A 10,369-nucleotide genomic window follows, 5' to 3' on the forward strand; every position below is an offset into this window, starting at 1 on the left:
CCTTGCAGAGAGACTCAGAAATAGAAGACCGTTTCTGAATGGTTAGTTGTTGTGCAGTGACATTGATTCATCTCATCGACTTGCATGCACCGTCATGTTTAACTTTTACACAAGTTGACACAGTTCCCTGAGGTCTTTATAAGACAGCTGTGACATTTTTTGGTCAAATAGTGTTGTGTGCTCGTCTGTGGAGCCAATGACAAAACAGTTTGCATGCTTTGCTCGAACTTTTGGCAGTGCGTCAGAACTGGTGAAGGCTGATTTACACTTCTGCGTCGGACCTATGCCGGTGTTGTGCCGAAATTATTACCCCCCTCGTTGAAGTCAGTACCTGATTGCCTAATCCCAACCCCGCCCCTAATCCTAACCCCTCCCCCACAACTAATCCTAAACCTACCACTGCTAGGGGGGTAATAATTTGGCGGGGGTCGAAATTTGGCACAACACCGGAGCCTCTACGCCATCGGTTCCCAACAGGGGGGTCGCGGCCCACAAGGGGGCCTCAGCGAGCTCTGTGGGGGGTCGCGTCATATTTTGAAAGGTTTGAGCAATGAGCATTAAAGGTTCTCTATGCGATCCTGGGTGACATCACTTCTTGTTGACGTTCGAACTATTGTCAAACAAAACGGAGGCTAGCTAGACCCTCCCTCCTCCTCATCCGCACACTAACCCCCCAAACCCTTCTTGTCGGTCATTGGCTGGAACAGTTTGTTATGTTTCGGGGAGCGGGTCGCCGCAGTTTGTTTTTGTTGCCGTTTGTGGAGCCTGGGGTGTCTGCAGAGACCGCGTTTTTTTCACAGTGTGTTCAGGGGACAGGCAGCTAGCGGATAGTAAGGAGATGTTTGCTGTATGTGACAAAAAAAGTTTTGGCCTAAAAAACGCGTGACATCGCTTAGAGCACCTTTAAATAAAAGTCCTTAACTTTTTTCTATTCAAAATGTATAAAATGAGCGAGTTCATCATGAATCCATTTTCCAATCTGTGTTTTTGTCTTATCCTGAACCACTATGGTACACCTATAATAAGTGTTTACATTGGGACTATTTGCTACACTGGTTCGGATCGCTGCCACTGCGGAGTAGCCCAGTACCTGCGTGACTCGTCATAGACGTATACAGAGAGATGTAGTTCCGGCTTCAATGTTCTTCCGAAAGACGCATTATTCTGTTAATAAATGCAAGTTTATTATCGCTCGCTATAGTGCCAAAAGCGTAAAAAATAAAGCCTCAAATTGATAAAGCCTCACAAATAACATGCAAGTATTGAGGCCCCAGACAACAGTCATTTAGTAATAGCCTTTATTCTTTCTTTTTTTTACCTACACATCAGTGTGAATATTTTTGTTTTTGCATTTCAAATAGGGCCAATTTATAGGCTTCTCCTAGGCTTACGTTTTTAAATTACAAAGGGCCTACTGATGTTTTTGTAATTATATTTTCAATATTATAGGCTATTATTTGTGCATAAACATACCGTTTGTTTGAAAAAAAAAAAAACATATTTTGTCATCCTTGCTGCAAGCTTACAAGAGCGATAATATCATTAAATGTGAAGGGGGGCCCCTAAAATATTTTCTTGGGAAAAAGGGGGTCTCAGACAAAAAAAGGTTGGGAACCACTGCTCTAGTCTGTAGGCTACGCGTTGGTTTAGTTTGCAGAGGGAGCATGTGAAACCCAAGGGAGGGGTTCTAGCAGACCAATCACAGCGCTTGCGGTCCGCGTAGAATTGACGCGTTGTTACATTTTTAAAGAGGTGCACGTCAGGGTACGCCGAAGGGTACGCGTGCTACACACAGCCTATGATGTATCTACAGCGTGAGTTTGACGCAAAAGTATAAATTGGGCTTAACTGTTGTCGCTTGCGAAAACCAAATGGCGGCGCCGTGGGTGGAAACGTGCAGATTAAGGGGTGGTAATGTTATAATAAAATCCCTTTCCTACGTCAGAAGGGGAGCGAAATCTGACTGGCTTATTTTTTTAGATGCTTGCAGAGAAAGGCTTACCACAACAAAGTTACTGGGTTGTCACTTTACACGTTTTCTGGGTTGGTAGATGCCCTTTAAGGGCATCTACCAACCCAGCCCTTTAAGAGACACACTAGCGACTGACGCCAGAGACTGTGGCTGCTTTGCATGTCTATACAAGCAGGTCACACACCTGTCTTTTAAACACCGTCGGTGTATGAGAGAGTGAGTGAATGGGTGAATGTGAGGCAAATTGTAAAGCGCTTTGGTGGCCATTAGGTCTGTGAAAGCACTATATATAAATGCAGTCCATTTACCATTTTTACCATTTAAAGGGGCTCCACTGCCGTTTCAGGGTCACTTGATGCCCTAAAATTTTTTGTCCTACATGAAATGTAATTACCAAAGAAATAGACTTTTTTGTTGTTGATTTTGCAAGTTGCATTAAAAATCCACTAGGCTCAACAATCATTTTGAATAGGCACGACACTTCTGAGGATCAGATGTTTGTTGCTTTGGAGATCCAGAGGACTCAGTTGTTTCAAGAACAAAGAATAGCACTTTGTAGAATGGTAGACATCAGAGACTAGGTCATGGCTCCACGAACCTCTACACCCATGCTATCATGCTATGCCTCATTTTCCCCTCTGAGAGACAGAAAAAAGCTTTTTCCAGCACTTTTCTTTCTTCGCGTTTTGGTGTCCTGACAGTAATTGCGTAATCACTGATAAAAGGCTGCAGCATATTGTTGTAGAGCATAGACGGGGTAAGTTTTGACGTCCCCTCGGATTTCAGAGTTGCTCTCTGAGCGTAATGAAATCTGACAGCTATTTCTCAGCACTGCTCTGACACTGTTCTACATGGAAATAATTCTAGAACAATCAGATTTGTCCAACCCTTCATGCTCTCTCCCAGGACCACCTAATACATGGCTTTTCACTTTCCTCTCTTTAACACAAGTCTCACCTCGGTGTGTGTGTGTGTGTGTGTGTGTGGGGCGAGGCAGCGGAGGAGGGGGAAGGGATCCGTGGCTGTCCTATGTTTAAGCGGTGGTGTTTTTTAATCATCGTTTAGATTAGTGTAATTAAGGAAGCATATGGATGTACACCTGCTCTGGAGCTCCGTGAGTCTCAGCTCTGCATAAAGATCCCTCAGGTCGTCACTTTAACACTTTCCTAAAACTGACGCAAGCCTGATGACGTACAACATACAACCACTTTTTTTTAAAAATAAATGACATCAATTATATAATTCCAACACTAGAAGGCAAGAAGAAAAATCTCTTAATCCTAATTTTGTGCAGAGAGGATGTGCTGACGCTATTTTAGCTGTCAGAGACAGACATGTTCTTACCCAACTAGACCAAACTATACAAAGAATGTGTTATACTTGACTCCCAAGTAACTATAGTTCTGGCTCTAAAAAAATCATTATGTTGCTTAGCAACTGTAAATATCCTTCACTAAATGAGCAGCAAAACTCATTTATTTATTAACAAATGTAATTATTTATTTAACTTTGCTGGAACATTTATATTTATGTTTTGTATTTATTTTCCTACCATTGTATAAATATGTCTTTAGAGGCTGTGCAGTACTGAGATTCTTTTATAATTGAGGGGGTTTTCATTTTTCAGCAACACCCCTTAACTGTGCTAAAATCAGCATAATGCTTTGCAAACTCTTATGGCTTATTGCTGTATTAATCACACACTAACATTTATAGTTGACCCAAAATTACATACAAATAATGACCATGGTTGGACAAAATTCAGAATTGAAATTTAGATTAAATTTGCCAAACACCACAGGAAATTAAATTTGGATTAAAAGACATTGAAGTTTTAAAATCCTTTAATGTTTTAAATGTTGCTTATTTTGTCGCCATGTTTTTTTGTTTTTTTTTCTAGTTAAAAGGTACACTTATTGTATTGCACTATTTTCTGGAGGGTTTTATATTTATGGATGTTATTAGTGTGTTAATGACTTTAATGGTGTAATGTAATGGCTTACATAATTCAGAATATTGCTGAATGTGATCTCCAGATGTTGTGAATGTCACTGCATGATTTGTTTCTTGAGTGGTGCCTCATTTGACACATGCTGTGAAGACACAGATGTGTACAAAAGCCTTTGAAATTGGCTAAAACTGAGTTTGATGTTGTGCATCACAAAGAATTTTTTTTGCTTTTTAATAAAAAACGAGTCATATTTGACTCCACTAATAGATTGCATTGACCAATAGTTGTTTTTCAAATGAAACAGTTTGGAAAGATTCTGCTTCTTGTAGTTTATGTGTCTCCATTTGTTGCAATCGTTACAAACACAAGTTGATTCAGCGGCTCTATGCGGTTCTATATCATTAATAGCAGAGCTGACACTAAAAGGCAAATAAACTGAACTGAATGGCTTTCATATGCTGTTACACAGAAAAAAATAAGATTTGTGCAAACAATTATCAGTTTGCTCAATCCATATAGTGCTCTTGGAATGGGAGTATGTGGGTTTCGGTGAAATATTCCCCACATTCTGTTCCATTTTAAATATTGAACCCCCACACACACACCACAGTGAGACTTTGTCATAGAAATGCGTGCTTTTGACATCACAGCCTGAGGATGTGACCACACTAAATCAAATAAAGCTTTATAATCCAGTGTGTGAAGAGGCTGAGCTTAGAGCTGAGGAGAGGAAACCGGATCCTGAGCGCATTAATTCACCATCTCGGCTCTGATGAAATCATATGACTGCAGGCAGGGAGCGTTATTTTGCGACAGGAAGTCATAGGTGTCATTGGCGCAGCATGTGTGTCACTTTATTTATTCAGTACTGGCCTCGCTATGGCAGATGCGTGCTGTTTTAATTAGGACAAATGCCACCTAACACAACCCTCTGTTTGAGAGGAACTACAACATGACGTTGTTACAGGGGCTGATATGAATCAGGCAACGCACACACACACACACACGCAGACATGCAGTGCAGTGTGTGTTTATGATCTGCGCTTTGTATTGCTACAGATCTGGATGGCACTGATAAAACTAAGCCCACGAATCTCATTTAAGCTGCAATCCCAGGCCTGCTAAGGAGCCGCAGATATTCCGAGGGCACAAGCTCTTTGGGCCTGAAGGTGTTGTGAGTCTCAGCTGAAGAATGCTGATCTGGGATCAGCTTTCTCGTGTGCATATAATCCTATTAAGCAGGAAATTAAAAGCACAAACCGATCTAAGACCAGTTATCACACACAAGTTCAAAGCATTCCGTGTGCATAATTAACAATAATGGGTACTTATAATATCTAGGACTAATTAAGCAGATAATGTTTATCAGAATGGAAGGTGAGGTCACCAATCGCAATGCAATCTCTGAATGGTCCGTGCTATAAGCCAATTAGCAAATCAAAAGACTGATTTCTAATCATGAACGCTTAATATATTTTATTTATGTTATATTTTAGACATGCTTATATATATATATATATATAGAGAGAGAGAGTTTTATACAGTATGTATGTAAGCAATAAGGTATGTGAAGCCGTGCTGTGAATACAGTCAAGGCTGAATGCAGTTGACAGCTAAAACTGAAACTATATTTTACAATATTATAATAATATAGTAATACATGTGTGCTTCATAGTTTATTATTATATAGTATATTAATAAAATAATAAATAATTGTAATACACATAAAAAAATATATATATCTTGCCATATAATGCTCAAACAAGTAATTTATTAACAACGTTAAATGTAATATTTATATATCCAATTTCACAATGAATATCCACTTTTTATACTGTACATTGAAATGATGCCTTGTAGCATTTAAAACTATTTGACTTTTTAGTGTTTTATGTATATATATATGTACGTATTTCAACTAAATAGTGTGCAATTTAATTAGTAGCGGTTTACAAGTTGTAGCATAATCATCAGTTTATCCGATATAATTTTAATATCATTGTATATTTCATAAGTCATGGCAGTCTAAGAAGTTCACGGAACAATTCTAAAAGAATCCAGTTCCAGCCACCTAATGAAAAGACCCTCAGGAGAGCTCTATCTTTCCTGGCCTGAGCTCAATCAAAGCACATAGGCTCCACAAAGGGCATTTTTCATCACTCGTGTTCCTGAAATTCACTGCTGGAGGTATTTAATCAATTAAAAGTTTGAGTTTAATGAATTCTGCGCTAAAGTTTGAATTTAAGTATAGCAACTGCAAGTCTCACTGGTAGCTGTGAAAACAGGTGCTGTGGAGCGGAGGCTTCGCACATTCAATGCTTGTGACAGACTTTAAAAGTCTGACAGAGCATTTTAATATCTCATCTCATGCGTTTGACATAACAATGGTAAAGTTTTAATGCCGCAAATTGGGATCCAAATGAGGGGGGCTCTTATTATACAGACTCAAAACTGACAGAAATAGAGGGAGAGAGTGGTTGTGTGCAAGAGAAAGCATGGCCTTGCATATAACAAGATAATAGTTTTGTTATTCCGTAATAAAAGAACAATGAATAAGTATAACAGCTTACCGTGGAGTAATAAATCAAAGACAGATTTAGTGACACATGATATTAGATTGAATGTATGTGACAAATTTAATGCAATTTCTGCTTTAATTTCTCAAATTAACCTGCAGTGTTGAAATGAACAAAAACAGTGAAGAAAATAAATCCAATTTAAAGTCACCATGAAATCAAAATGGAGATTTTTTTTTTTTAATGGAATATAGGAGTATTTATTATAAATGATTTATCCATGCACATCTTTTTTAATTTCATATGCCCTCATAATCTATAAAAACTAAAAAATCTATATAAAAATCCCCTCCTTCCTGCAACGACATCTGTTCTCTTCTCTGGTGACGTGTTTACTGGTGCGATTGCGGGACAACCTGTCACTCACATGAGATCAGACCAATAGCAAAACACAACAATCCAATGAAATCCCGATGGACAAAATCAAATTCCGCCCCACATTTTTTCTTGTTCGAGAAGCCATTTCACTCAGATGTGCGTCACAATAAGGAAGAAAGGAACATTGCAAATTCCGTTTCATGCCGACTTTAAGCTTTGCGTGTCTCTTCTTGAAGTCATAAGCATGCTGGTTTGTTTCCCACATGTTTTACAGTTCATTTTTCACTGCGCACACCATTTAACTGGGTTATGAAACATCCCTTTTAAGGGATTAGCTACTAAACATAAGGAAATGTAAATCTGCTCAGTGCTTTTCTTAGGATATTTACGGATAATGCGCCCCAAAATGAAAATTGTCATCATGCCATTCCAAACCGCATGACTGTCTTTTTTTTGGCATAGAACACAAAAGAAGTTTAGCAGAAAGTACCAACTGTTCTTTTCAATACGATGAAACTAAATGGTGACCACTTTCATTCTATGGAATAAGTAGCTTAACATTCTGCTTAATAGGTCCTTTCGAAAGAAAGTCGATAGTAAATGATGAAAGAATTTTCATTTTTGAGTGAACTGTCCCTTTAATGGTGAGATGTGGATTGAAGAGACAATCAGCCTGTCATTTTCAGTGTACTCAACTACTATTCTCTCTCTCTTTTCATTGTCACTGAAGTCAGCTATGCCTCTGATTACTTCATCGATATCTTTCTTGTGGTTCATTCTTTGTTAATCATTATCATTCCTCTGTCTCTAATGACAGAATCCATGGATCACAGAGAACCAAGGCCGAAAACAGCCATGTCTTGCTAACACTCACTCCACATAGACCTCACTGTGACCAAAAATGTATTCACCCTCATTTTATTCCAAATCTGTAGGACTTTATTGCTTCTGTAAAACACAAATTTTCTGCAGAATGTCAGCAGTATTTTTAATGATGTCCACGGTTGTCAAGATGTTCAGTCTGTCCCTCACATTATATGTAAGCTATCATACTGACTTGGAATAGGACATAAGTTATATGGATCACATTTATTATGCTTTTACTGTGCTAGTTTGTGCCTTTTGGATCTTAACAGTCCCTACCCATCTACTGTAGCATTGTATGGGGAAAAAAAGCATGAACATTCTTCAAAGCTTCTCCTTTTGTGCTCCAAAGTCAACCTGAGGGTGAGTAAATGACAGAACTATCATTATTGTGTGTGAATATGCATTTAAATCCATTACTGTTGATTTATCTCCCTTTCTGTCGCTTTTCTTCCTGATCTCTTTGTCTCTCTCCTCTCTCCCCTCTTATCCTATCTGACAAGATGCTGCGAGAGCAGACGTACGCAGGCCGTCTGATAGTGTGACAGGTTCATATTTCTCCCATGTTTGGCTTGGCAGGCAGCTGGTGATTCTGGCAGGGGAAGACAGTGGGGTTCTTGAGTGTGGGTCTCCTGACTCCTGGGTAGACGATGCCTGCCTTCTCTTCTCTAAGAGGTGAGAACAGACAGCTCCTTAATGCTGCCTGTGATATCCGCTGACACCACCTCGATAGACCTTTACCTGTAAACCTCATAGGTACAAGTAACACATGCAAACGTGTGACAAAGAGCTCAATCTTAATATAGACGCTCTACTTCAGAAAGTTTTATTTCAACTTTCACAATGAAGTCGTTTTTTGGGGCCTTTTCTAGCCTGGGAAAACCCAGACAACTTCCGGCAAATTTAGATTTGCTCTGAAAGTTAGTCTGGCAAAGAGCTCATTCAAGCTCATTTCCAATCCGCCGAAATCGAGGCACCAATCAGAAACGTTGGGGCGGGCTTTACACGATGACGACAGCGCTGGGATTTTGAAGCAGATTTTGTAGCCTACATTACAAAGATGGATGCCGCCGTCGAACATCACTCGTTCGAATCAGCCATCGCGTCTGTTTTAAGCGATTTGAACGTTTCCTTTTTGTTAAAAATCGAGCAAAGAACAACCCTCGGAGATGTTTCTCCGCCGCTCTGCATACGTCATCTCCTTTATCGCTCTGATTGGTTTTAGGTCTATCCGCGGCGTCCGTTGGTGACGCCCCTCTGGAAATGATTTGTCTATAACGCTTTGCCAGACCATAACTCAGTTACAACTGAGAATGGTCTGGTTTTAACCAGGCTAGGCCTTTTCCTTAAGTCGGCATGAAATGGTAAATCACCTCGTCTATTTTGTAAATGCATGTTATTGATTTAATTGTGAACGATTCATCCATGCATGTTTATTATTATTATTGTTTTTTGACCTTGTAGTTTTTAATTAAAATGTCATAACTTGATCTTCCGGTGAAACAACCGACTTCTCTCTCTGTATGGAGGACTTCTCCTATAATTCAGTCCGCTTAAACCCTGCCCTTTCTTTCAATCGATTGAAAGCTTGCATTCAGATCTGCATCCATCCAATCAACAAATGACATTGTCCTACATTTTTCCGATAAACCGTTTCACTCAGATGTTTCTCAGAAGAAATGATCTGGTGCTTCAACCTTTACATTGCAACTTTAAGAAAAAAGTTCACTGCTATGATACTTGGGCAGGAATGGGCAAACTCGGTCCTGGAGGGCCACTGTTCTGCAGAGTTTAGCTCCAACCCTGATTAAACTCACCTGCCTTCACCTCACCTGTAGCCTTCTAGTAAGCTTGAAGACATTGACTTGCTGGTTCAGGTGTGTTTGATTCGGGTTGGAGCTAAACTCAGCAGGACAGTGGCCCTCCAGGACCGAGTTTGCCCATCCCTGTACTAAGGTGTTCTGGATGGTTGCCAGGGTGTTGCTAAGATGTTCACCCCAAGTCTAAAAGATGTATTGTATTTTTTATTTATGGATCAGGTCTCTCATTCATTTTAAATCTATGTAATATTTTCCCACTTGTTTGTACATCCACAGGTGAATGTTGTTAATCTGATTGCTTAGAAAAATAACAGCACACCTTCTCAATAAGCCGCATGATTTGAGCTATCATTCATGTGCGTGCAGGTGTGACGTTCAAATCCCTTTACCCTAAGTATGAGCAATAATAAGTGATGATTGCCTTAGCAAGAGCCTCAAACTAATAATCATCATTCCCATCACAGCTCAGTGTTCTCAAGCGTGTAATACCAGTTTTCTCTTAGCCAGAGTATTATTCAAATGTTGCTCTACAACTAAATATAATTATTACAGCTTGACCGAAAGGAAAAAAATACCTCCATAAGTATAACAAGCCTCAGTTCTCTGAAAGAAGGATCTGAAAGAAAAGTGTTATGGTACGGTAGTTTTAAGTATCGCCATTTTAAAGTGTGACTTTAATTTCCTTCTCAATGTCCCTCCTGTGGTTTAATTCAACAAAGAGTGTCTGCAATTCCAGACTGACCATTAGTGCTAGATTTAAAGGGTCTGTGTTGCATTAGTATTCAAATATGTAATCCAATTTTCAGTCTGTACCCATGTTTAATCAAGTTACTAAAATGAAAACTTCAGGCTTTAAAACCGACTTTTA

Source organism: Rhinichthys klamathensis, unplaced genomic scaffold, assembly GCF_029890125.1.
Source record: "Rhinichthys klamathensis goyatoka isolate OS25496 unplaced genomic scaffold, OSU_Roscu_1.1 h1tg000180l_1, whole genome shotgun sequence".
Classification (NCBI taxonomy): domain Eukaryota; kingdom Metazoa; phylum Chordata; class Actinopteri; order Cypriniformes; family Leuciscidae; genus Rhinichthys; species Rhinichthys klamathensis.